Genomic DNA, 26,270 nt, shown 5'->3' with positions numbered 1-26,270 from the left:
CTCAGAGACACATGTCTGTCTTCTGATAACCCGGATGGATGTGTGTGATATGTTATTGTAGCACTGCTGATTATGCCTGTCATGTCCTGATAATGTCAAGGAAAAGGCCTACTTGTGAATGGATCATTTTGTGCCCCCTGGTGCCCTAGATTATTACATCATTTATAGGACAGTTTGTCATTTAAGACCACAGTAAATGTCAACCATTACCATGCCACAGTCATTGCCCTGGTCAACCATTACCATTCCACAGTCATTTCCCTGCTCAACCATTACCATGCCACAGACATTTCCCTGGTCAACCATTACCATGCCACAGACATTTCCCTGGTCAATCATTACCATTCCACAGTCATTTCCCTGCTCAACCATTACCATGCCACAGACATTTCCCTGGTCAACCATTACCATGCCACAGACATTTCCCTGGTCAACCATTACCATTCCACAGACATGTCCCTGGTCTACAATGCCACAGACATTTCCCTGGTCAACCATTACCATGCCACAGTCATGTCCCTGGTCAAACATTACCATTCCACAGACATTTCCCTGGTCAACCATTACCTTGACAACAGACATTTCCCTGGTCAACCATTACCATGCCACAGACATGTCCCTGGTCCACTTATTTCCTGATGAAATCAGTCAATAAGATGGATTCTGTTGTTCCAAGATGCAGATCCATTCCACAGACATTTCTGCAGGTTTTTTTTTTTGCAGTGAGAATGTGTAGTGAGGTATTCTGCCAAAATGTATTTAGGCATATTAAAACACTTCAGTTTAACCCTGATCGCGAGTATCATCCTGTCAATTTACAGATACAATTACAAATACGAGTATGGCCATGTCACTGTACATAGATCTTTCTATTTTCATGTTCTACTGTGTTATTGACTACGTTTGTTTACGTGTAACTCTGTGTTGTTGTTGTTGTCGCATTGCTGTGCTTTATTCTTGGCCAGGTCGCAGTTGTAAATGAGAACTTGTTCCCAACTGGCCGACCTGGCTAAATAAAGGTAAAATAAAATAAACACCCTTGTAGCTACTACTGTGTCTTTGTTGACGTTGAAGTAGTAGGCTACTGTTTCTCCTCCGTATCTGTGGGTCGTATGCCACCCTGTGGTCGATGGTGGAGTCATATTTTACTGAGAGCAGAAAACAAGCGTGATGAAACTATTCCTACAACGTCTGGAACGCTACAAAACACCAGAAATAAGTGGTGTCTTTCGGTTGGCTGTGTGCACGAATGTGAATTCAGCATTTTGGTACATCGCCTACTTGTGTGTAACCAGACGGACATTTAGACAACAAATGCAATGTATATAGAATTTCTACCGTGTTGCTTGATGGGAAAATAGTCGGTCCGTGATATAATATAGTAAAACAAAATGTATTGCTTTTTCTTCGCCTTGTCCGCAACTGTATTCGTAAACGTCATTAAACCCTGTTCAATATGATGTGGTATTATCAGTAGTAGAAGTGGTAACCGTGAGTCAAACACCTTTGTCCTGGAAGGAGTGCTCCTCTACCAACGTGTACAACTCATACTTACCTGGCAAGGGAGACACCGTGATCACGAAGGCGGTTCACCCAGGGCGAGGCTCAGCCATTGCACATTGCACTCCGGAATGTGTTAAATTCGGAGTTCTATTGAGTTTCGTGTTGAGAAGGAGATTTTTTACTTATCAGATGAACAGACTGGGGTCTGTTTATAAGTCAACTAAAGGCCTCAGAGACACATGTCTGTCTTCTGATAACCCGGATGGATGTGTGTGATATGTTATTGTAGCACTGCTGATTATGCCTGTCATGTCCTGATAATGTCAAGGAAAAGGCCTACTTGTGAATGGATCATTTTGTGCCCCCTGGTGCCCTAGATTATTACATCATTTATAGGACAGTTTGTCATTTAAGACCACAGTAAATGTCAACCATTACCATGCCACAGTCATTGCCCTGGTCAACCATTACCATTCCACAGTCATTTCCCTGCTCAACCATTACCATGCCACAGACATTTCCCTGGTCAACCATTACCATGCCACAGACATTTCCCTGGTCAATCATTACCATTCCACAGTCATTTCCCTGCTCAACCATTACCATGCCACAGACATTTCCCTGGTCAACCATTACCATGCCACAGACATTTCCCTGGTCAACCATTACCATTCCACAGACATGTCCCTGGTCTACAATGCCACAGACATTTCCCTGGTCAACCATTACCATGCCACAGTCATGTCCCTGGTCAAACATTACCATTCCACAGACATTTCCCTGGTCAACCATTACCTTGACAACAGACATTTCCCTGGTCAACCATTACCATGCCACAGACATGTCCCTGGTCCACTTATTTCCTGATGAAATCAGTCAATAAGATGGATTCTGTTGTTCCAAGATGCAGATCCATTCCACAGACATTTCTGCAGGTTTTTTTTTTTGCAGTGAGAATGTGTAGTGAGGTATTCTGCCAAAATGTATTTAGGCATATTAAAACACTTCAGTTTAACCCTGATCGCGAGTATCATCCTGTCAATTTACAGATACAATTACAAATACGAGTATGGCCATGTCACTGTACATAGATCTTTCTATTTTCATGTTCTACTGTGTTATTGACTACGTTTGTTTACGTGTAACTCTGTGTTGTTGTTGTTGTCGCATTGCTGTGCTTTATTCTTGGCCAGGTCGCAGTTGTAAATGAGAACTTGTTCCCAACTGGCCGACCTGGCTAAATAAAGGTAAAATAAAATAAACACCCTTGTAGCTACTACTGTGTCTTTGTTGACGTTGAAGTAGTAGGCTACTGTTTCTCCTCCGTATCTGTGGGTCGTATGCCACCCTGTGGTCGATGGTGGAGTCATATTTTACTGAGAGCAGAAAACAAGCGTGATGAAACTATTCCTACAACGTCTGGAACGCTACAAAACACCAGAAATAAGTGGTGTCTTTCGGTTGGCTGTGTGCACGAATGTGAATTCAGCATTTTGGTACATCGCCTACTTGTGTGTAACCAGACGGACATTTAGACAACAAATGCAATGTATATAGAATTTCTACCGTGTTGCTTGATGGGAAAATAGTCGGTCCGTGATATAATATAGTAAAACAAAATATATTGCTTTTTCTTCGCCTTGTCCGCAACTGTATTCGTAAACGTCATTAAACCCTGTTCAATATGATGTGGTATTATCAGTAGTAGAAGTGGTAACCGTGAGTCAAACACCTTTGTCCTGGAAGGAGTGCTCCTCTACCAACGTGTACAACTCATACTTACCTGGCAAGGGAGACACCGTGATCACGAAGGCGGTTCACCCAGGGCGAGGCTCAGCCATTGCACTCCGGCTGTGCTGACCCCTGCGAATTTCTCAAATGTGGAAATCTCGATTGCATAATTTCTGGTAGTGGGGGACTGCGTTCGCGCTCTCCCCTGATCTTGATGTTAAAAATAATGGAGGAATGTGTTAAATTCGGAGTTCTATTGAGTTTCGTGTTGAGAAGGAGATTTTTTACTTATCAGATGAACAGACTGGGGTCTGTTTATAAGTCAACTAAAGGCCTCAGAGACACATGTCTGTCTTCTGATAACCCGGATGGATGTGTGTGATATGTTATTGTAGCACTGCTGATTATGCCTGTCATGTCCTGATAATGTCAAGGAAAAGGCCTACTTGTGAATGGATCATTTTGTGCCCTCAGGACGTAATGTGGATTGAGGTATTTTATTTGCTAGATTATTACATCATTTATAGGACAGTTTGTCATTTAAGACCACAGTAAATGTCAACCATTACCATGCCACAGTCATTGCCCTGGTCAACCATTACCATTCCACAGTCATTTCCCTGCTCAACCATTACCATGCCACAGACATTTCCCTGGTCAACCATTACCATGCCACAGACATTTCCCTGGTCAATCATTACCATTCCACAGTCATTTCCCTGCTCAACCATTACCATGCCACAGACATTTCCCTGGTCAACCATTACCATGCCACAGACATTTCCCTGGTCAACCATTACCATTCCACAGACATGTCCCTGGTCTACAATGCCACAGACATTTCCCTGGTCAACCATTACCATGCCACAGTCATGTCCCTGGTCAAACATTACCATTCCACAGACATTTCCCTGGTCAACCATTACCTTGACAACAGACATTTCCCTGGTCAACCATTACCATGCCACAGACATGTCCCTGGTCCACTTATTTCCTGATGAAATCAGTCAATAAGATGGATTCTGTTGTTCCAAGATGCAGATCCATTCCACAGACATTTCTGCAGGTTTTTTTTTTGCAGTGAGAATGTGTAGTGAGGTATTCTGCCAAAATGTATTTAGGCATATTAAAACACTTCAGTTTAACCCTGATCGCGAGTATCATCCTGTCAATTTACAGATACAATTACAAATACGAGTATGGCCATGTCACTGTACATAGATCTTTCTATTTTCATGTTCTACTGTGTTATTGACTACGTTTGTTTACGTGTAACTCTGTGTTGTTGTTGTTGTCGCATTGCTGTGCTTTATTCTTGGCCAGGTCGCAGTTGTAAATGAGAACTTGTTCCCAACTGGCCGACCTGGCTAAATAAAGGTAAAATAAAATAAACACCCTTGTAGCTACTACTGTGTCTTTGTTGACGTTGAAGTAGTAGGCTACTGTTTCTCCTCCGTATCTGTGGGTCGTATGCCACCCTGTGGTCGATGGTGGAGTCATATTTTACTGAGAGCAGAAAACAAGCGTGATGAAACTATTCCTACAACGTCTGGAACGCTACAAAACACCAGAAATAAGTGGTGTCTTTCGGTTGGCTGTGTGCACGAATGTGAATTCAGCATTTTGGTACATCGCCTACTTGTGTGTAACCAGACGGACATTTAGACAACAAATGCAATGTATATAGAATTTCTACCGTGTTGCTTGATGGGAAAATAGTCGGTCCGTGATATAATATAGTAAAACAAAATGTATTGCTTTTTCTTCGCCTTGTCCGCAACTGTATTCGTAAACGTCATTAAACCCTGTTCAATATGATGTGGTATTATCAGTAGTAGAAGTGGTAACCGTGAGTCAAACACCTTTGTCCTGGAAGGAGTGCTCCTCTACCAACGTGTACAACTCATACTTACCTGGCAAGGGAGACACCGTGATCACGAAGGCGGTTCACCCAGGGCGAGGCTCAGCCATTGCACATTGCACTCCGGAATGTGTTAAATTCGGAGTTCTATTGAGTTTCGTGTTGAGAAGGAGATTTTTTACTTATCAGATGAACAGACTGGGGTCTGTTTATAAGTCAACTAAAGGCCTCAGAGACACATGTCTGTCTTCTGATAACCCGGATGGATGTGTGTGATATGTTATTGTAGCACTGCTGATTATGCCTGTCATGTCCTGATAATGTCAAGGAAAAGGCCTACTTGTGAATGGATCATTTTGTGCCCCCTGGTGCCCTAGATTATTACATCATTTATAGGACAGTTTGTCATTTAAGACCACAGTAAATGTCAACCATTACCATGCCACAGTCATTGCCCTGGTCAACCATTACCATTCCACAGTCATTTCCCTGCTCAACCATTACCATGCCACAGACATTTCCCTGGTCAACCATTACCATGCCACAGACATTTCCCTGGTCAATCATTACCATTCCACAGTCATTTCCCTGCTCAACCATTACCATGCCACAGACATTTCCCTGGTCAACCATTACCATGCCACAGACATTTCCCTGGTCAACCATTACCATTCCACAGACATGTCCCTGGTCTACAATGCCACAGACATTTCCCTGGTCAACCATTACCATGCCACAGTCATGTCCCTGGTCAAACATTACCATTCCACAGACATTTCCCTGGTCAACCATTACCTTGACAACAGACATTTCCCTGGTCAACCATTACCATGCCACAGACATGTCCCTGGTCCACTTATTTCCTGATGAAATCAGTCAATAAGATGGATTCTGTTGTTCCAAGATGCAGATCCATTCCACAGACATTTCTGCAGGTTTTTTTTTTTGCAGTGAGAATGTGTAGTGAGGTATTCTGCCAAAATGTATTTAGGCATATTAAAACACTTCAGTTTAACCCTGATCGCGAGTATCATCCTGTCAATTTACAGATACAATTACAAATACGAGTATGGCCATGTCACTGTACATAGATCTTTCTATTTTCATGTTCTACTGTGTTATTGACTACATTTGTTTACGTGTAACTCTGTGTTGTTGTTGTTGTCGCATTGCTGTGCTTTATTCTTGGCCAGGTCGCAGTTGTAAATGAGAACTTGTTCCCAACTGGCCGACCTGGCTAAATAAAGGTAAAATAAAATAAACACCCTTGTAGCTACTACTGTGTCTTTGTTGACGTTGAAGTAGTAGGCTACTGTTTCTCCTCCGTATCTGTGGGTCGTATGCCACCCTGTGGTCGATGGTGGAGTCATATTTTACTGAGAGCAGAAAACAAGCGTGATGAAACTATTCCTACAACGTCTGGAACGCTACAAAACACCAGAAATAAGTGGTGTCTTTCGGTTGGCTGTGTGCACGAATGTGAATTCAGCATTTTGGTACATCGCCTACTTGTGTGTAACCAGACGGACATTTAGACAACAAATGCAATGTATATAGAATTTCTACCGTGTTGCTTGATGGGAAAATAGTCGGTCCGTGATATAATATAGTAAAACAAAATATATTGCTTTTTCTTCGCCTTGTCCGCAACTGTATTCGTAAACGTCATTAAACCCTGTTCAATATGATGTGGTATTATCAGTAGTAGAAGTGGTAACCGTGAGTCAAACACCTTTGTCCTGGAAGGAGTGCTCCTCTACCAACGTGTACAACTCATACTTACCTGGCAAGGGAGACACCGTGATCACGAAGGCGGTTCACCCAGGGCGAGGCTCAGCCATTGCACTCCGGCTGTGCTGACCCCTGCGAATTTCTCAAATGTGGAAATCTCGATTGCATAATTTATGGTAGTGGGGGACTGCGTTCGCGCTCTCCCCTGATCTTGATGTTAAAAATAATGGAGGAATGTGTTAAATTCGGAGTTCTATTGAGTTTCGTGTTGAGAAGGAGATTTTTTACTTATCAGATGAACAGACTGGGGTCTGTTTATAAGTCAACTAAAGGCCTCAGAGATACATGTCTGTCTTCTGATAACCCGGATGTGTGTGATATGTTATTGTAGCACTGCTGATTATGCCTGTCATGTCCTGATAATGTCAAGGAAAAGGCCTACTTGTGAATGGATCATTTTGTGCCCTCAGGACGTAATGTGGATTGAGGTATTTTATTTGCTAGATTATTACATCATTTATAGGACAGTTTGTCATTTAAGACCACAGTAAATGTCAACCATTACCATGCCACAGTCATTGCCCTGGTCAACCATTACCATTCCACAGTCATTTCCCTGCTCAACCATTACCATGCCACAGACATTTCCCTGGTCAACCATTACCATGCCACAGACATTTCCCTGGTCAATCATTACCATTCCACAGTCATTTCCCTGCTCAACCATTACCATGCCACAGACATTTCCCTGGTCAACCATTACCATGCCACAGACATTTCCCTGGTCAACCATTACCACGCCACAGTCATGTCCCTGGTCAAACATTACCATTCCACAGACATTTCCCTGGTCAACCATTACCATTCCACAGACATGTCCCTGGTCTACAATGCCACAGACATTTCCCTGGTCAACCATTACCATGCCACAGTCATGTCCCTGGTCAAACATTACCATTCCACAGACATTTCCCTGGTCAACCATTACCTTGACAACAGACATTTCCCTGGTCAACCATTACCATGCCACAGACATGTCCCTGGTCCACTTATTTCCTGATGAAATCAGTCAATAAGATGGATTCTGTTGTTCCAAGATGCAGATCCATTCCACAGACATTTCTGCAGGTTTTTTTTTTTGCAGTGAGAATGTGTAGTGAGGTATTCTGCCAAAATGTATTTAGGCATATTAAAACACTTCAGTTTAACCCTGATCGCGAGTATCATCCTGTCAATTTACAGATACAATTACAAATACGAGTATGGCCATGTCACTGTACATAGATCTTTCTATTTTCATGTTCTACTGTGTTATTGACTACGTTTGTTTACGTGTAACTCTGTGTTGTTGTTGTTGTCGCATTGCTGTGCTTTATTCTTGGCCAGGTCGCAGTTGTAAATGAGAACTTGTTCCCAACTGGCCGACCTGGCTAAATAAAGGTAAAATAAAATAAACACCCTTGTAGCTACTACTGTGTCTTTGTTGACGTTGAAGTAGTAGGCTACTGTTTCTCCTCCGTATCTGTGGGTCGTATGCCACCCTGTGGTCGATGGTGGAGTCATATTTTACTGAGAGCAGAAAACAAGCGTGATGAAACTATTCCTACAACGTCTGGAACGCTACAAAACACCAGAAATAAGTGGTGTCTTTCGGTTGGCTGTGTGCACGAATGTGAATTCAGCATTTTGGTACATCGCCTACTTGTGTGTAACCAGACGGACATTTAGACAACAAATGCAATGTATATAGAATTTCTACCGTGTTGCTTGATGGGAAAATAGTCGGTCCGTGATATAATATAGTAAAACAAAATGTATTGCTTTTTCTTCGCCTTGTCCGCAACTGTATTCGTAAACGTCATTAAACCCTGTTCAATATGATGTGGTATTATCAGTAGTAGAAGTGGTAACCGTGAGTCAAACACCTTTGTCCTGGAAGGAGTGCTCCTCTACCAACGTGTACAACTCATACTTACCTGGCAAGGGAGACACCGTGATCACGAAGGCGGTTCACCCAGGGCGAGGCTCAGCCATTGCACTCCGGCTGTGCTGACCCCTGCGAATTTCTCAAATGTGGAAATCTCGATTGCATAATTTCTGGTAGTGGGGGACTGCGTTCGCGCTCTCCCCTGATCTTGATGTTAAAAATAATGGAGGAATGTGTTAAATTCGGAGTTCTATTGAGTTTCGTGTTGAGAAGGAGATTTTTTACTTATCAGATGAACAGACTGGGGTCTGTTTATAAGTCAACTAAAGGCCTCAGAGATACATGTCTGTCTTCTGATAACCCGGATGTGTGTGATATGTTATTGTAGCACTGCTGATTATGCCTGTCATGTCCTGATAATGTCAAGGAAAAGGCCTACTTGTGAATGGATCATTTTGTGCCCTCAGGACGTAATGTGGATTGAGGTATTTTATTTGCTAGATTATTACATCATTTATAGGACAGTTTGTCATTTAAGACCACAGTAAATGTCAACCATTACCATGCCACAGTCATTGCCCTGGTCAACCATTACCATTCCACAGTCATTTCCCTGCTCAACCATTACCATGCCACAGACATTTCCCTGGTCAACCATTACCATGCCACAGACATTTCCCTGGTCAATCATTACCATTCCACAGTCATTTCCCTGCTCAACCATTACCATGCCACAGACATTTCCCTGGTCAACCATTACCATGCCACAGACATTTCCCTGGTCAACCATTACCACGCCACAGTCATGTCCCTGGTCAAACATTACCATTCCACAGACATTTCCCTGGTAAACCATTACCATTCCACAGACATGTCCCTGGTCTACAATGCCACAGACATTTCCCTGGTCAACCATTACCATGCCACAGTCATGTCCCTGGTCAAACATTACCATTCCACAGACATTTCCCTGGTCAACCATTACCTTGACAACAGACATTTCCCTGGTCAACCATTACCATGCCACAGACATGTCCCTGGTCCACTTATTTCCTGATGAAATCAGTCAATAAGATGGATTCTGTTGTTCCAAGATGCAGATCCATTCCACAGACATTTCTGCAGGTTTTTTTTTTTGCAGTGAGAATGTGTAGTGAGGTATTCTGCCAAAATGTATTTAGGCATATTAAAACACTTCAGTTTAACCCTGATCGCGAGTATCATCCTGTCAATTTACAGATACAATTACAAATACGAGTATGGCCATGTCACTGTACATAGATCTTTCTATTTTCATGTTCTACTGTGTTATTGACTACGTTTGTTTACGTGTAACTCTGTGTTGTTGTTGTTGTCGCATTGCTGTGCTTTATTCTTGGCCAGGTCGCAGTTGTAAATGAGAACTTGTTCCCAACTGGCCGACCTGGCTAAATAAAGGTAAAATAAAATAAACACCCTTGTAGCTACTACTGTGTCTTTGTTGACGTTGAAGTAGTAGGCTACTGTTTCTCCTCCGTATCTGTGGGTCGTATGCCACCCTGTGGTCGATGGTGGAGTCATATTTTACTGAGAGCAGAAAACAAGCGTGATGAAACTATTCCTACAACGTCTGGAACGCTACAAAACACCAGAAATAAGTGGTGTCTTTCGGTTGGCTGTGTGCACGAATGTGAATTCAGCATTTTGGTACATCGCCTACTTGTGTGTAACCAGACGGACATTTAGACAACAAATGCAATGTATATAGAATTTCTACCGTGTTGCTTGATGGGAAAATAGTCGGTCCGTGATATAATATAGTAAAACAAAATGTATTGCTTTTTCTTCGCCTTGTCCGCAACTGTATTCGTAAACGTCATTAAACCCTGTTCAATATGATGTGGTATTATCAGTAGTAGAAGTGGTAACCGTGAGTCAAACACCTTTGTCCTGGAAGGAGTGCTCCTCTACCAACGTGTACAACTCATACTTACCTGGCAAGGGAGACACCGTGATCACGAAGGCGGTTCACCCAGGGCGAGGCTCAGCCATTGCACTCCGGCTGTGCTGACCCCTGCGAATTGCGCTCTCCCCTGATCTTGATGTTAAAAATAATGGAGGAATGTGTTAAATTCGGAGTTCCATTGAGTTTCGTGTTGAGAAGGAGATTTTTTACTTATCAGATGAACAGACTGGGGTCTGTTTATAAGTCAACTAAAGGCCTCAGAGATACATGTCTGTCTTCTGATAACCCGGATGTGTGTGATATGTTATTGTAGCACTGGTGATTATGCCTGTCATGTCCTGATAATGTCAAGGAAAAGGCCTACTTGTGAATGGATCATTTTGTGCCCTCAGGACGTAATGTGGATTGAGGTATTTTATTTGCTAGATTATTAAATCATTTATAGGACAGTTTGTCATTTAAGACCACAGTAAATGTCAACCATTACCATGCCACAGTCATTGCCCTGGTCAACCATTACCATTCCACAGTCATTTCCCTGCTCAACCATTACCATGCCACAGACATTTCCCTGGTCAACCATTACCATGCCACAGACATTTCCCTGGTCAATCATTACCATTCCACAGTCATTTCCCTGCTCAACCATTACCATGCCACAGACATTTCCCTGGTCAACCATTACCATGCCACAGACATTTCCCTGGTCAACCATTACCACGCCACAGTCATGTCCCTGGTCAAACATTACCATTCCACAGACATTTCCCTGGTAAACCATTACCATTCCACAGACATGTCCCTGGTCTACAATGCCACAGACATTTCCCTGGTCAACCATTACCATGCCACAGTCATGTCCCTGGTCAAACATTACCATTCCACAGACATTTCCCTGGTCAACCATTACCTTGACAACAGACATTTCCCTGGTCAACCATTACCATGCCACAGACATGTCCCTGGTCCACTTATTTCCTGATGAAATCAGTCAATAAGATGGATTCTGTTGTTCCAAGATGCAGATCCATTCCACAGACATTTCTGCAGGTTTTTTTTTTTGCAGTGAGAATGTGTAGTGAGGTATTCTGCCAAAATGTATTTAGGCATATTAAAACACTTCAGTTTAACCCTGATCGCGAGTATCATCCTGTCAATTTACAGATACAATTACAAATACGAGTATGGCCATGTCACTGTACATAGATCTTTCTATTTTCATGTTCTACTGTGTTATTGACTACGTTTGTTTACGTGTAACTCTGTGTTGTTGTTGTTGTCGCATTGCTGTGCTTTATTCTTGGCCAGGTCGCAGTTGTAAATGAGAACTTGTTCCCAACTGGCCGACCTGGCTAAATAAAGGTAAAATAAAATAAACACCCTTGTAGCTACTACTGTGTCTTTGTTGACGTTGAAGTAGTAGGCTACTGTTTCTCCTCCGTATCTGTGGGTCGTATGCCACCCTGTGGTCGATGGTGGAGTCATATTTTACTGAGAGCAGAAAACAAGCGTGATGAAACTATTCCTACAACGTCTGGAACGCTACAAAACACCAGAAATAAGTGGTGTCTTTCGGTTGGCTGTGTGCACGAATGTGAATTCAGCATTTTGGTACATCGCCTACTTGTGTGTAACCAGACGGACATTTAGACAACAAATGCAATGTATATAGAATTTCTACCGTGTTGCTTGATGGGAAAATAGTCGGTCCGTGATATAATATAGTAAAACAAAATGTATTGCTTTTTCTTCGCCTTGTCCGCAACTGTATTCGTAAACGTCATTAAACCCTGTTCAATATGATGTGGTATTATCAGTAGTAGAAGTGGTAACCGTGAGTCAAACACCTTTGTCCTGGAAGGAGTGCTCCTCTACCAACGTGTACAACTCATACTTACCTGGCAAGGGAGACACCGTGATCACGAAGGCGGTTCACCCAGGGCGAGGCTCAGCCATTGCACTCCGGCTGTGCTGACCCCTGCGAATTGCGCTCTCCCCTGATCTTGATGTTAAAAATAATGGAGGAATGTGTTAAATTCGGAGATCCATTGAGTTTCGTGTTGAGAAGGAGATTTTTTACTTATCAGATGAACAGACTGGGGTCTGTTTATAAGTCAACTAAAGGCCTCAGAGATACATGTCTGTCTTCTGATAACCCGGATGTGTGTGATATGTTATTGTAGCACTGGTGATTATGCCTGTCATGTCCTGATAATGTCAAGGAAAAGGCCTACTTGTGAATGGATCATTTTGTGCCCTCAGGACGTAATGTGGATTGAGGTATTTTATTTGCTAGATTATTAAATCATTTATAGGACAGTTTGTCATTTAAGACCACAGTAAATGTCAACCATTACCATGCCACAGTCATTGCCCTGGTCAACCATTACCATTCCACAGTCATTTCCCTGCTCAACCATTACCATGCCACAGACATTTCCCTGGTCAACCATTACCATGCCACAGACATTTCCCTGGTCAATCATTACCATTCCACAGTCATTTCCCTGCTCAACCATTACCATGCCACAGACATTTCCCTGGTCAACCATTACCATGCCACAGACATTTCCCTGGTCAACCATTACCACGCCACAGTCATGTCCCTGGTCAAACATTACCATTCCACAGACATTTCCCTGGTCAACCATTACCATTCCACAGACATGTCCCTGGTCTACAATGCCACAGACATTTCCCTGGTCAACCATTACCATGCCACAGTCATGTCCCTGGTCAAACATTACCATTCCACAGACATTTCCCTGGTCAACCATTACCTTGACAACAGACATTTCCCTGGTCAACCATTACCATGCCACAGACATGTCCCTGGTCCACTTATTTCCTGATGAAATCAGTCAATAAGATGGATTCTGTTGTTCCAAGATGCAGATCCATTCCACAGACATTTCTGCAGGTTTTTTTTTTTGCAGTGAGAATGTGTAGTGAGGTATTCTGCCAAAATGTATTTAGGCATATTAAAACACTTCAGTTTAACCCTGATCGCGAGTATCATCCTGTCAATTTACAGATACAATTACAAATACGAGTATGGCCATGTCACTGTACATAGATCTTTCTATTTTCATGTTCTACTGTGTTATTGACTACGTTTGTTTACGTGTAACTCTGTGTTGTTGTTGTTGTCGCATTGCTGTGCTTTATTCTTGGCCAGGTCGCAGTTGTAAATGAGAACTTGTTCCCAACTGGCCGACCTGGCTAAATAAAGGTAAAATAAAATAAACACCCTTGTAGCTACTACTGTGTCTTTGTTGACGTTGAAGTAGTAGGCTACTGTTTCTCCTCCGTATCTGTGGGTCGTATGCCACCCTGTGGTCGATGGTGGAGTCATATTTTACTGAGAGCAGAAAACAAGCGTGATGAAACTATTCCTACAACGTCTGGAACGCTACAAAACACCAGAAATAAGTGGTGTCTTTCGGTTGGCTGTGTGCACGAATGTGAATTCAGCATTTTGGTACATCGCCTACTTGTGTGTAACCAGACGGACATTTAGACAACAAATGCAATGTATATAGAATTTCTACCATGTTGCTTGATGGGAAAATAGTCGGTCCGTGATATAATATAGTAAAACAAAATGTATTGCTTTTTCTTCGCCTTGTCCGCAACTGTATTCGTAAACGTCATTAAACCCTGTTCAATATGATGTGGTATTATCAGTAGTAGAAGTGGTAACCGTGAGTCAAACACCTTTGTCCTGGAAGGAGTGCTCCTCTACCAACGTGTACAACTCATACTTACCTGGCAAGGGAGACACCGTGATCACGAAGGCGGTTCACCCAGGGCGAGGCTCAGCCATTGCACTCCGGCTGTGCTGACCCCTGCGAATTTCTCAAATGTGGAAATCTCGATTGCATAATTTCTGGTAGTGGGGGACTGCGTTCGCGCTCTCCCCTGATCTTGATGTTAAAAATAATGGAGGAATGTGTTAAATTCGGAGTTCTATTGAGTTTCGTGTTGAGAAGGAGATTTTTTACTTATCAGATGAACAGACTGGGGTCTGTTTATAAGTCAACTAAAGGCCTCAGAGATACATGTCTGTCTTCTGATAACCCGGATGTGTGTGATATGTTATTGTAGCACTGGTGATTATGCCTGTCATGTCCTGATAATGTCAAGGAAAAGGCCTACTTGTGAATGGATCATTTTGTGCCCTCAGGACGTAATGTGGATTGAGGTATTTTATTTGCTAGATTATTAAATCATTTATAGGACAGTTTGTCATTTAAGACCACAGTAAATGTCAACCATTACCATGCCACAGTCATTGCCCTGGTCAACCATTACCATTCCACAGTCATTTCCCTGCTCAACCATTACCATGCCACAGACATTTCCCTGGTCAACCATTACCATGCCACAGACATTTCCCTGGTCAATCATTACCATTCCACAGTCATTTCCCTGCTCAACCATTACCATGCCACAGACATTTCCCTGGTCAACCATTACCATGCCACAGACATTTCCCTGGTCAACCATTACCACGCCACAGTCATGTCCCTGGTCAAACATTACCATTCCACAGACATTTCCCTGGTAAACCATTACCATTCCACAGACATGTCCCTGGTCTACAATGCCACAGACATTTCCCTGGTCAACCATTACCATGCCACAGTCATGTCCCTGGTCAAACATTACCATTCCACAGACATTTCCCTGGTCAACCATTACCTTGACAACAGACATTTCCCTGGTCAACCATTACCATGCCACAGACATGTCCCTGGTCCACTTATTTCCTGATGAAATCAGTCAATAAGATGGATTCTGTTGTTCCAAGATGCAGATCCATTCCACAGACATTTCTGCAGGTTTTTTTTTTTGCAGTGAGAATGTGTAGTGAGGTATTCTGCCAAAATGTATTTAGGCATATTAAAACACTTCAGTTTAACCCTGATCGCGAGTATCATCCTGTCAATTTACAGATACAATTACAAATACGAGTATGGCCATGTCACTGTACATAGATCTTTCTATTTTCATGTTCTACTGTGTTATTGACTACGTTTGTTTACGTGTAACTCTGTGTTGTTGTTGTTGTCGCATTGCTGTGCTTTATTCTTGGCCAGGTCGCAGTTGTAAATGAGAACTTGTTCCCAACTGGCCGACCTGGCTAAATAAAGGTAAAATAAAATAAACACCCTTGTAGCTACTACTGTGTCTTTGTTGACGTTGAAGTAGTAGGCTACTGTTTCTCCTCCGTATCTGTGGGTCGTATGCCACCCTGTGGTCGATGGTGGAGTCATATTTTACTGAGAGCAGAAAACAAGCGTGATGAAACTATTCCTACAACGTCTGGAACGCTACAAAACACCAGAAATAAGTGGTGTCTTTCGGTTGGCTGTGTGCACGAATGTGAATTCAGCATTTTGGTACATCGCCTACTTGTGTGTAACCAGACGGACATTTAGACAACAAATGCAATGTATATAGAATTTCTACCGTGTTGCTTGATGGGAAAATAGTCGGTCCGTGATATAATATAGTAAAACAAAATGTATTGCTTTTTCTTCGCCTTGTCCGCAACTGTATTCGTAAACGTCATTAAACCCTGTTCAATATGATGTGGTATTATCAGTAGTAGAAGTGGTAACCGTGAGTCAAACACCTTTGTCCTGGAAGGAGTGCTCCTCTACCAACGTGTACAACTCATACTTACCTGGCAAGGGAGACACCGTGATCACGAAGGCGGTTCACCCAGGGCGAGGCTCAGCCATTGCACTCCGGCTGTGCTGACCCCTGCGAATTGCGCTCTCCCCTGATCTTGATGTTAAAAATAATGGAGGAATGTGTTAAATTCGGAGTTCCATTGAGTTTCGTGTTGAGAAGGAGATTTTTTACTTATCAGATGAACAGACTGGGGTCTGTTTATAAGTCAACTAAAGGCCTCAGAGATACATGTCTGTCTTCTGATAACCCGGATGTGTGTGATATGTTATTGTAGCACTGGTGATTATGCCTGTCATGTCCTGATAATGTCAAGGAAAAGGCCTACTTGTGAATGGATCATTTTGTGCCCTCAGGACGTAATGTGGATTGAGGTATTTTATTTGCTAGATTATTAAATCATTTATAGGACAGTTTGTCATTTAAGACCACAGTAAATGTCAACCATTACCATGCCACAGTCATTGCCCTGGTCAACCATTACCACGCCACAGTCATGTCTCTGGTCAAACATTACCATTCCACAGACATTTCCCTGGTCAACCATGCCACAGACATTTCCCTGGTCAATCATTACCATTCCACAGGCATTTCCCTGGTCAACCATTACCATGCCACAGTCATGTCCCTGGTCAAACATTACCATGCCACAGACATTTCCCTGGTAAAGCATTACCATGACAACAGACATGTCCCTGGTCAACCATTACCATTCCACAGACATGTCCCCGGTCTACAATGCCACAGACATTTCCCTGGTCAACCATTACCATGCCACAGACATTTCCCTGGTCAACCATTACCATTCCACAGACATGTCCCTGGTCTACAATGCCACAGACATTTCCCTGGTCAACCATTACCACGCCACAGACATGTCCCTGGTCCACTTATTTCCTGACAAAATCTGTCAATAAGATGGATTCTGTTGTTCCAAGATGCAGATCCATTCCACAGACATTTCTGCAGGTTTTTTTTTTTTTTTTTGCAGTGAGAATGTGAAGTGAGGTATTCTGCCAAAATGTATTTAGGCATATTAAAACACTTCAGTTTAACCCTGATCGCGAGTATCATCCTGTCAATTTACAGATACAATTACAAATACGAGTATGGCCATGTCACTGTACATAAATCTTTCTATTTTCATGTTCTACTGTGTTATTGACTACGTTTGTTTACGTGTAACTCTGTGTTGTTGTTGTTGTCGCATTGCTGTGCTTTATTCTTGGCCAGGTCGCAGTTGTAAATGAGAACTTGTTCCCAACTGGCCGACCTGGCTAAATAAAGGTAAAATAAAATAAACACCCTTGTAGCTACTACTGTGTCTTTGTTGACGTTGAAGTAGTAGGCTACTGTTTCTCCTCCGTATCTGTGGGTCGTATGCCACCCTGTGGTCGATGGTGGAATCATATTTTACTGAGAGCAGAAAACAAGCGTGATGAAACTATTCCTACAACGTCTGGAACGCTACAAAACACCAGAAATAAGTGGTGTCTTTCGGTTGGCTGTGTGCACGAATGTGATTTCAGAATTTTGGTACATCGCCTACTTGTGTGTAACCAGACGGACATTTAGACAACAAATGCAATGTATATAGAATTTCTACCGTGTTGCTTGATGGGAAAATAGTCGGTCCGTGATATAATATAGTAAAACAAAATGTATTGCTTTTTCTTCGCCTTGTCCGCAACTGTATTCGTAAACGTCATTAAACCCTGTTCAATATGATGTGGTATTATCAGTAGTAGAAGTGGTAACCGTGAGTCAAACACCTTTGTCCTGGAAGGAGTGCTCCTCTACCAACGTGTACAACTCATACTTACCTGGCAAGGGAGACACCGTGATCACGAAGGCGGTTCACCCAGGGCGAGGCTCAGCCATTGCACTCCGGCTGTGCTGACCCCTGCGAATTTCTCAAATGTGGAAATCTCGATTGCATAATTTCTGGTAGTGGGGGACTGCGTTCGCGCTCTCCCCTGATCTTGATGTTAAAAATAATGGAGGAATGTGTTAAATTCGGAGTTCTATTGAGTTTCGTGTTGAGAAGGAGATTTTTTACTTATCAGATGAACAGACTGGGGTCTGTTTATAAGTCAACTAAAGGCCTCAGAGATACATGTCTGTCTTCTGATAACCCGGATGTGTGTGATATGTTATTGTAGCACTGGTGATTATGCCTGTCATGTCCTGATAATGTCAAGGAAAAGGCCTACTTGTGAATGGATCATTTTGTGCCCTCAGGACGTAATGTGGATTGAGGTATTTTATTTGCTAGATTATTAAATCATTTATAGGACAGTTTGTCATTTAAGACCACAGTAAATGTCAACCATTACCATGCCACAGTCATTGCCCTGGTCAACCATTACCATTCCACAGTCATTTCCCTGCTCAACCATTACCATGCCACAGACATTTCCCTGGTCAACCATTACCATGCCACAGACATTTCCCTGGTCAATCATTACCATTCCACAGTCATTTCCCTGCTCAACCATTACCATGCCACAGACATTTCCCTGGTCAACCATTACCATGCCACAGACATTTCCCTGGTCAACCATTACCACGCCACAGTCATGTCCCTGGTCAAACATTACCATTCCACAGACATTTCCCTGGTAAACCATTACCATTCCACAGACATGTCCCTGGTCTACAATGCCACAGACATTTCCCTGGTCAACCATTACCATGCCACAGTCATGTCCCTGGTCAAACATTACCATTCCACAGACATTTCCCTGGTCAACCATTACCTTGACAACAGACATTTCCCTGGTCAACCATTACCATGCCACAGACATGTCCCTGGTCCACTTATTTCCTGATGAAATCAGTCAATAAGATGGATTCTGTTGTTCCAAGATGCAGATCCATTCCACAGACATTTCTGCAGGTTTTTTTTTTTGCAGTGAGAATGTGTAGTGAGGTATTCTGCCAAAATGTATTTAGGCATATTAAAACACTTCAGTTTAACCCTGATCGCGAGTATCATCCTGTCAATTTACAGATACAATTACAAATACGAGTATGGCCATGTCACTGTACATAGATCTTTCTATTTTCATGTTCTACTGTGTTATTGACTACGTTTGTTTACGTGTAACTCTGTGTTGTTGTTGTTGTCGCATTGCTGTGCTTTATTCTTGGCCAGGTCGCAGTTGTAAATGAGAACTTGTTCCCAACTGGCCGACCTGGCTAAATAAAGGTAAAATAAAATAAACACCCTTGTAGCTACTACTGTGTCTTTGTTGACGTTGAAGTAGTAGGCTACTGTTTCTCCTCCGTATCTGTGGGTCGTATGCCACCCTGTGGTCGATGGTGGAGTCATATTTTACTGAGAGCAGAAAACAAGCGTGATGAAACTATTCCTACAACGTCTGGAACGCTACAAAACACCAGAAATAAGTGGTGTCTTTCGGTTGGCTGTGTGCACGAATGTGAATTCAGCATTTTGGTACATCGCCTACTTGTGTGTAACCAGACGGACATTTAGACAACAAATGCAATGTATATAGAATTTCTACCGTGTTGCTTGATGGGAAAATAGTCGGTCCGTGATATAATATAGTAAAACAAAATGTATTGCTTTTTCTTCGCCTTGTCCGCAACTGTATTCGTAAACGTCATTAAACCCTGTTCAATATGATGTGGTATTATCAGTAGTAGAAGTGGTAACCGTGAGTCAAACACCTTTGTCCTGGAAGGAGTGCTCCTCTACCAACGTGTACAACTCATACTTACCTGGCAAGGGAGACACCGTGATCACGAAGGCGGTTCACCCAGGGCGAGGCTCAGCCATTGCACTCCGGCTGTGCTGACCCCTGCGAATTGCGCTCTCCCCTGATCTTGATGTTAAAAATAATGGAGGAATGTGTTAAATTCGGAGTTCCATTGAGTTTCGTGTTGAGAAGGAGATTTTTTACTTATCAGATGAACAGACTGGGGTCTGTTTATAAGTCAACTAAAGGCCTCAGAGATACATGTCTGTCTTCTGATAACCCGGATGTGTGTGATATGTTATTGTAGCACTGGTGATTATGCCTGTCATGTCCTGATAATGTCAAGGAAAAGGCCTACTTGTGAATGGATCATTTTGTGCCCTCAGGACGTAATGTGGATTGAGGTATTTTATTTGCTAGATTATTAAATCATTTATAGGACAGTTTGTCATTTAAGACCACAGTAAATGTCAACCATTACCATGCCACAGTCATTGCCCTGGTCAACCATTACCATTCCACAGTCATTTCCCTGCTCAACCATTACCATGCCACAGACATTTCCCTGGTCAACCATTACCATGCCACAGACATTTCCCTGGTCAATCATTACCATTCCACAGTCATTTCCCTGCTCAACCATTACCATGCCACAGACATTTCCCTGGTCAACCATTACCATGCCACAGACATTTCCCTGGTCAACCATTACCACGCCACAGTCATGTCCCTGGTCAAACATTACCATTCCACAGACATTTCCCTGGTAAACCATTACCATTCCACAGACATGTCCCTGGTCTACAATGCCACAGACATTTCCCTGGTCAACCATTACCATGCCACAGTCATGTCCCTGGTCAAACATTACCATTCCACAGACATTTCCCTGGTCAACCATTACCTTGACAACAGACATTTCCCTGGTCAACCATTACCATGCCACAGACATGTCCCTGGTCCACTTATTTCCTGATGAAATCAGTCAATAAGATGGATTCTGTTGTTCCAAGATGCAGATCCATTCCACAGACATTTCTGCAGGTTTTTTTTTTTGCAGTGAGAATGTGTAGTGAGGTATTCTGCCAAAATGTATTTAGGCATATTAAAACACTTCAGTTTAACCCTGATCGCGAGTATCATCCTGTCAATTTACAGATACAATTACAAATACGAGTATGGCCATGTCACTGTACATAGATCTTTCTATTTTCATGTTCTACTGTGTTATTGACTACGTTTGTTTACGTGTAACTCTGTGTTGTTGTTGTTGTCGCATTGCTGTGCTTTATTCTTGGCCAGGTCGCAGTTGTAAATGAGAACTTGTTCCCAACTGGCCGACCTGGCTAAATAAAGGTAAAATAAAATAAACACCCTTGTAGCTACTACTGTGTCTTTGTTGACGTTGAAGTAGTAGGCTACTGTTTCTCCTCCGTATCTGTGGGTCGTATGCCACCCTGTGGTCGATGGTGGAGTCATATTTTACTGAGAGCAGAAAACAAGCGTGATGAAACTATTCCTACAACGTCTGGAACGCTACAAAACACCAGAAATAAGTGGTGTCTTTCGGTTGGCTGTGTGCACGAATGTGAATTCAGCATTTTGGTACATCGCCTACTTGTGTGTAACCAGACGGACATTTAGACAACAAATGCAATGTATATAGAATTTCTACCGTGTTGCTTGATGGGAAAATAGTCGGTCCGTGATATAATATAGTAAAACAAAATGTATTGCTTTTTCTTCGCCTTGTCCGCAACTGTATTCGTAAACGTCATTAAACCCTGTTCAATATGATGTGGTATTATCAGTAGTAGAAGTGGTAACCGTGAGTCAAACACCTTTGTCCTGGAAGGAGTGCTCCTCTACCAACGTGTACAACTCATACTTACCTGGCAAGGGAGACACCGTGATCACGAAGGCGGTTCACCCAGGGCGAGGCTCAGCCATTGCACTCCGGCTGTGCTGACCCCTGCGAATTGCGCTCTCCCCTGATCTTGATGTTAAAAATAATGGAGGAATGTGTTAAATTCGGAGTTCCATTGAGTTTCGTGTTGAGAAGGAGATTTTTTACTTATCAGATGAACAGACTGGGGTCTGTTTATAAGTCAACTAAAGGCCTCAGAGATACATGTCTGTCTTCTGATAACCCGGATGTGTGTGATATGTTATTGTAGCACTGGTGATTATGCCTGTCATGTCCTGATAATGTCAAGGAAAAGGCCTACTTGTGAATGGATCATTTTGTGCCCTCAGGACGTAATGTGGATTGAGGTATTTTATTTGCTAGATTATTAAATCATTTATAGGACAGTTTGTCATTTAAGACCACAGTAAATGTCAACCATTACCATGCCACAGTCATTGCCCTGGTCAACCATTACCATTCCACAGTCATTTCCCTGCTCAACCATTACCATGCCACAGACATTTCCCTGGTCAACCATTACCATGCCACAGACATTTCCCTGGTCAATCATTACCATTCCACAGTCATTTCCCTGCTCAACCATTACCATGCCACAGACATTTCCCTGGTCAACCATTACCATGCCACAGACATTTCCCTGGTCAACCATTACCACGCCACAGTCATGTCCCTGGTCAAACATTACCATTCCACAGACATTTCCCTGGTAAACCATTACCATTCCACAGACATGTCCCTGGTCTACAATGCCACAGACATTTCCCTGGTCAACCATTACCATGCCACAGTCATGTCCCTGGTCAAACATTACCATTCCACAGACATTTCCCTGGTCAACCATTACCTTGACAACAGACATTTCCCTGGTCAACCATTACCATGCCACAGACATGTCCCTGGTCCACTTATTTCCTGATGAAATCAGTCAATAAGATGGATTCTGTTGTTCCAAGATGCAGATCCATTCCACAGACATTTCTGCAGGTTTTTTTTTTTGCAGTGAGAATGTGTAGTGAGGTATTCTGCCAAAATGTATTTAGGCATATTAAAACACTTCAGTTTAACCCTGATCGCGAGTATCATCCTGTCAATTTACAGATACAATTACAAATACGAGTATGGCCATGTCACTGTACATAGATCTTTCTATTTTCATGTTCTACTGTGTTATTGACTACGTTTGTTTACGTGTAACTCTGTGTTGTTGTTGTTGTCGCATTGCTGTGCTTTATTCTTGGCCAGGTCGCAGTTGTAAATGAGAACTTGTTCCCAACTGGCCGACCTGGCTAAATAAAGGTAAAATAAAATAAACACCCTTGTAGCTACTACTGTGTCTTTGTTGACGTTGAAGTAGTAGGCTACTGTTTCTCCTCCGTATCTGTGGGTCGTATGCCACCCTGTGGTCGATGGTGGAGTCATATTTTACTGAGAGCAGAAAACAAGCGTGATGAAACTATTCCTACAACGTCTGGAACGCTACAAAACACCAGAAATAAGTGGTGTCTTTCGGTTGGCTGTGTGCACGAATGTGAATTCAGCATTTTGGTACATCGCCTACTTGTGTGTAACCAGACGGACATTTAGACAACAAATGCAATGTATATAGAATTTCTACCGTGTTGCTTGATGGGAAAATAGTCGGTCCGTGATATAATATAGTAAAACAAAATGTATTGCTTTTTCTTCGCCTTGTCCGCAACTGTATTCGTAAACGTCATTAAACCCTGTTCAATATGATGTGGTATTATCAGTAGTAGAAGTGGTAACCGTGAGTCAAACACCTTTGTCCTGGAAGGAGTGCTCCTCTACCAACGTGTACAACTCATACTTACCTGGCAAGGGAGACACCGTGATCACGAAGGCGGTTCACCCAGGGCGAGGCTCAGCCATTGCACTCCGGCTGTGCTGACCCCTGCGAATTGCGCTCTCCCCTGATCTTGATGTTAAAAATAATGGAGGAATGTGTTAAATTCGGAGTTCCATTGAGTTTCGTGTTGAGAAGGAGATTTTTTACTTATCAGATGAACAGACTGGGGTCTGTTTATAAGTCAACTAAAGGCCTCAGAGATACATGTCTGTCTTCTGATAACCCGGATGTGTGTGATATGTTATTGTAGCACTGGTGATTATGCCTGTCATGTCCTGATAATGTCAAGGAAAAGGCCTACTTGTGAATGGATCATTTTGTGCCCTCAGGACGTAATGTGGATTGAGGTATTTTATTTGCTAGATTATTAAATCATTTATAGGACAGTTTGTCATTTAAGACCACAGTAAATGTCAACCATTACCATGCCACAGTCATTGCCCTGGTCAACCATTACCATTCCACAGTCATTTCCCTGCTCAACCATTACCATGCCACAGACATTTCCCTGGTCAACCATTACCATGCCACAGACATTTCCCTGGTCAATCATTACCATTCCACAGTCATTTCCCTGCTCAACCATTACCATGCCACAGACATTTCCCTGGTCAACCATTACCATGCCACAGACATTTCCCTGGTCAACCATTACCACGCCACAGTCATGTCCCTGGTCAAACATTACCATTCCACAGACATTTCCCTGGTCAACCATTACCATTCCACAGACATGTCCCTGGTCTACAATGCCACAGACATTTCCCTGGTCAACCATTACCATGCCACAGTCATGTCCCTGGTCAAACATTACCATTCCACAGACATTTCCCTGGTCAACCATTACCTTGACAACAGACATTTCCCTGGTCAACCATTACCATGCCACAGACATGTCCCTGGTCCACTTATTTCCTGATGAAATCAGTCAATAAGATGGATTCTGTTGTTCCAAGATGCAGATCCATTCCACAGACATTTCTGCAGGTTTTTTTTTTTGCAGTGAGAATGTGTAGTGAGGTATTCTGCCAAAATGTATTTAGGCATATTAAAACACTTCAGTTTAACCCTGATCGCGAGTATCATCCTGTCAATTTACAGATACAATTACAAATACGAGTATGGCCATGTCACTGTACATAGATCTTTCTATTTTCATGTTCTACTGTGTTATTGACTACGTTTGTTTACGTGTAACTCTGTGTTGTTGTTGTTGTCGCATTGCTGTGCTTTATTCTTGGCCAGGTCGCAGTTGTAAATGAGAACTTGTTCCCAACTGGCCGACCTGGCTAAATAAAGGTAAAATAAAATAAACACCCTTGTAGCTACTACTGTGTCTTTGTTGACGTTGAAGTAGTAGGCTACTGTTTCTCCTCCGTATCTGTGGGTCGTATGCCACCCTGTGGTCGATGGTGGAGTCATATTTTACTGAGAGCAGAAAACAAGCGTGATGAAACTATTCCTACAACGTCTGGAACGCTACAAAACACCAGAAATAAGTGGTGTCTTTCGGTTGGCTGTGTGCACGAATGTGAATTCAGCATTTTGGTACATCGCCTACTTGTGTGTAACCAGACGGACATTTAGACAACAAATGCAATGTATATAGAATTTCTACCGTGTTGCTTGATGGGAAAATAGTCGGTCCGTGATATAATATAGTAAAACAAAATGTATTGCTTTTTCTTCGCCTTGTCCGCAACTGTATTCGTAAACGTCATTAAACCCTGTTCAATATGATGTGGTATTATCAGTAGTAGAAGTGGTAACCGTGAGTCAAACACCTTTGTCCTGGAAGGAGTGCTCCTCTACCAACGTGTACAACTCATACTTACCTGGCAAGGGAGACACCGTGATCACGAAGGCGGTTCACCCAGGGCGAGGCTCAGCCATTGCACTCCGGCTGTGCTGACCCCTGCGAATTGCGCTCTCCCCTGATCTTGATGTTAAAAATAATGGAGGAATGTGTTAAATTCGGAGTTCCATTGAGTTTCGTGTTGAGAAGGAGATTTTTTACTTATCAGATGAACAGACTGGGGTCTGTTTATAAGTCAACTAAAGGCCTCAGAGATACATGTCTGTCTTCTGATAACCCGGATGTGTGTGATATGTTATTGTAGCACTGGTGATTATGCCTGTCATGTCCTGATAATGTCAAGGAAAAGGCCTACTTGTGAATGGATCATTTTGTGCCCTCAGGACGTAATGTGGATTGAGGTATTTTATTTGCTAGATTATTAAATCATTTATAGGACAGTTTGTCATTTAAGACCACAGTAAATGTCAACCATTACCATGCCACAGTCATTGCCCTGGTCAACCATTACCATTCCACAGTCATTTCCCTGCT

At 42.6% G+C, this 26,270-nt stretch overlaps 14 non-coding genes across 14 annotated transcripts; all 14 read left to right on the top strand.

The window, feature by feature from the left end:
* Positions 1–1,547: 1,547 nt before the first annotated feature.
* LOC118937047 lies at positions 1,548–1,717 on the top strand. The gene has a single exon (XR_005034449.1). It is a non-coding gene; the product is annotated as a U1 spliceosomal RNA (small nuclear RNA).
* A 1,561-nt stretch (positions 1,718–3,278) lies between these two features.
* LOC118936948 lies at positions 3,279–3,442 on the top strand. The gene has a single exon (XR_005034373.1). It is a non-coding gene; the product is annotated as a U1 spliceosomal RNA (small nuclear RNA).
* Positions 3,443–5,139: 1,697 nt separating this feature from the next.
* On the top strand, positions 5,140–5,309 carry LOC118937046. The gene has a single exon (XR_005034448.1). It is a non-coding gene; the product is annotated as a U1 spliceosomal RNA (small nuclear RNA).
* A 1,561-nt stretch (positions 5,310–6,870) lies between these two features.
* LOC118936945 lies at positions 6,871–7,034 on the top strand. The gene has a single exon (XR_005034370.1). It is a non-coding gene; the product is annotated as a U1 spliceosomal RNA (small nuclear RNA).
* A 1,760-nt stretch (positions 7,035–8,794) lies between these two features.
* Positions 8,795–8,958, top strand: LOC118937123. The gene has a single exon (XR_005034517.1). It is a non-coding gene; the product is annotated as a U1 spliceosomal RNA (small nuclear RNA).
* A 1,760-nt stretch (positions 8,959–10,718) lies between these two features.
* On the top strand, positions 10,719–10,880 carry LOC118937042. The gene has a single exon (XR_005034446.1). It is a non-coding gene; the product is annotated as a U1 spliceosomal RNA (small nuclear RNA).
* A 1,708-nt stretch (positions 10,881–12,588) lies between these two features.
* Positions 12,589–12,748, top strand: LOC118937043. Its single transcript, XR_005034447.1, has one exon. It is a non-coding gene; the product is annotated as a U1 spliceosomal RNA (small nuclear RNA).
* Positions 12,749–14,458: 1,710 nt separating this feature from the next.
* LOC118937112 lies at positions 14,459–14,622 on the top strand. Its single transcript, XR_005034506.1, has one exon. It is a non-coding gene; the product is annotated as a U1 spliceosomal RNA (small nuclear RNA).
* A 1,760-nt stretch (positions 14,623–16,382) lies between these two features.
* On the top strand, positions 16,383–16,544 carry LOC118937041. Its single transcript, XR_005034445.1, has one exon. It is a non-coding gene; the product is annotated as a U1 spliceosomal RNA (small nuclear RNA).
* Positions 16,545–18,213: 1,669 nt separating this feature from the next.
* Positions 18,214–18,377, top strand: LOC118937101. The gene has a single exon (XR_005034495.1). It is a non-coding gene; the product is annotated as a U1 spliceosomal RNA (small nuclear RNA).
* Positions 18,378–20,137: 1,760 nt separating this feature from the next.
* LOC118937040 lies at positions 20,138–20,299 on the top strand. The gene has a single exon (XR_005034444.1). It is a non-coding gene; the product is annotated as a U1 spliceosomal RNA (small nuclear RNA).
* Positions 20,300–22,007: 1,708 nt separating this feature from the next.
* On the top strand, positions 22,008–22,169 carry LOC118937038. Its single transcript, XR_005034442.1, has one exon. It is a non-coding gene; the product is annotated as a U1 spliceosomal RNA (small nuclear RNA).
* Positions 22,170–23,877: 1,708 nt separating this feature from the next.
* LOC118937037 lies at positions 23,878–24,039 on the top strand. Its single transcript, XR_005034441.1, has one exon. It is a non-coding gene; the product is annotated as a U1 spliceosomal RNA (small nuclear RNA).
* Positions 24,040–25,747: 1,708 nt separating this feature from the next.
* Positions 25,748–25,909, top strand: LOC118937036. The gene has a single exon (XR_005034440.1). It is a non-coding gene; the product is annotated as a U1 spliceosomal RNA (small nuclear RNA).
* Positions 25,910–26,270: the final 361 nt, after the last annotated feature.

The sequence above is a fragment of the Oncorhynchus mykiss genome, chromosome 10 (assembly GCF_013265735.2).
Source record: "Oncorhynchus mykiss isolate Arlee chromosome 10, USDA_OmykA_1.1, whole genome shotgun sequence".
Taxonomy (NCBI): domain Eukaryota; kingdom Metazoa; phylum Chordata; class Actinopteri; order Salmoniformes; family Salmonidae; genus Oncorhynchus; species Oncorhynchus mykiss.
This window is presented reverse-complemented; position numbering and strand designations above follow the sequence as displayed.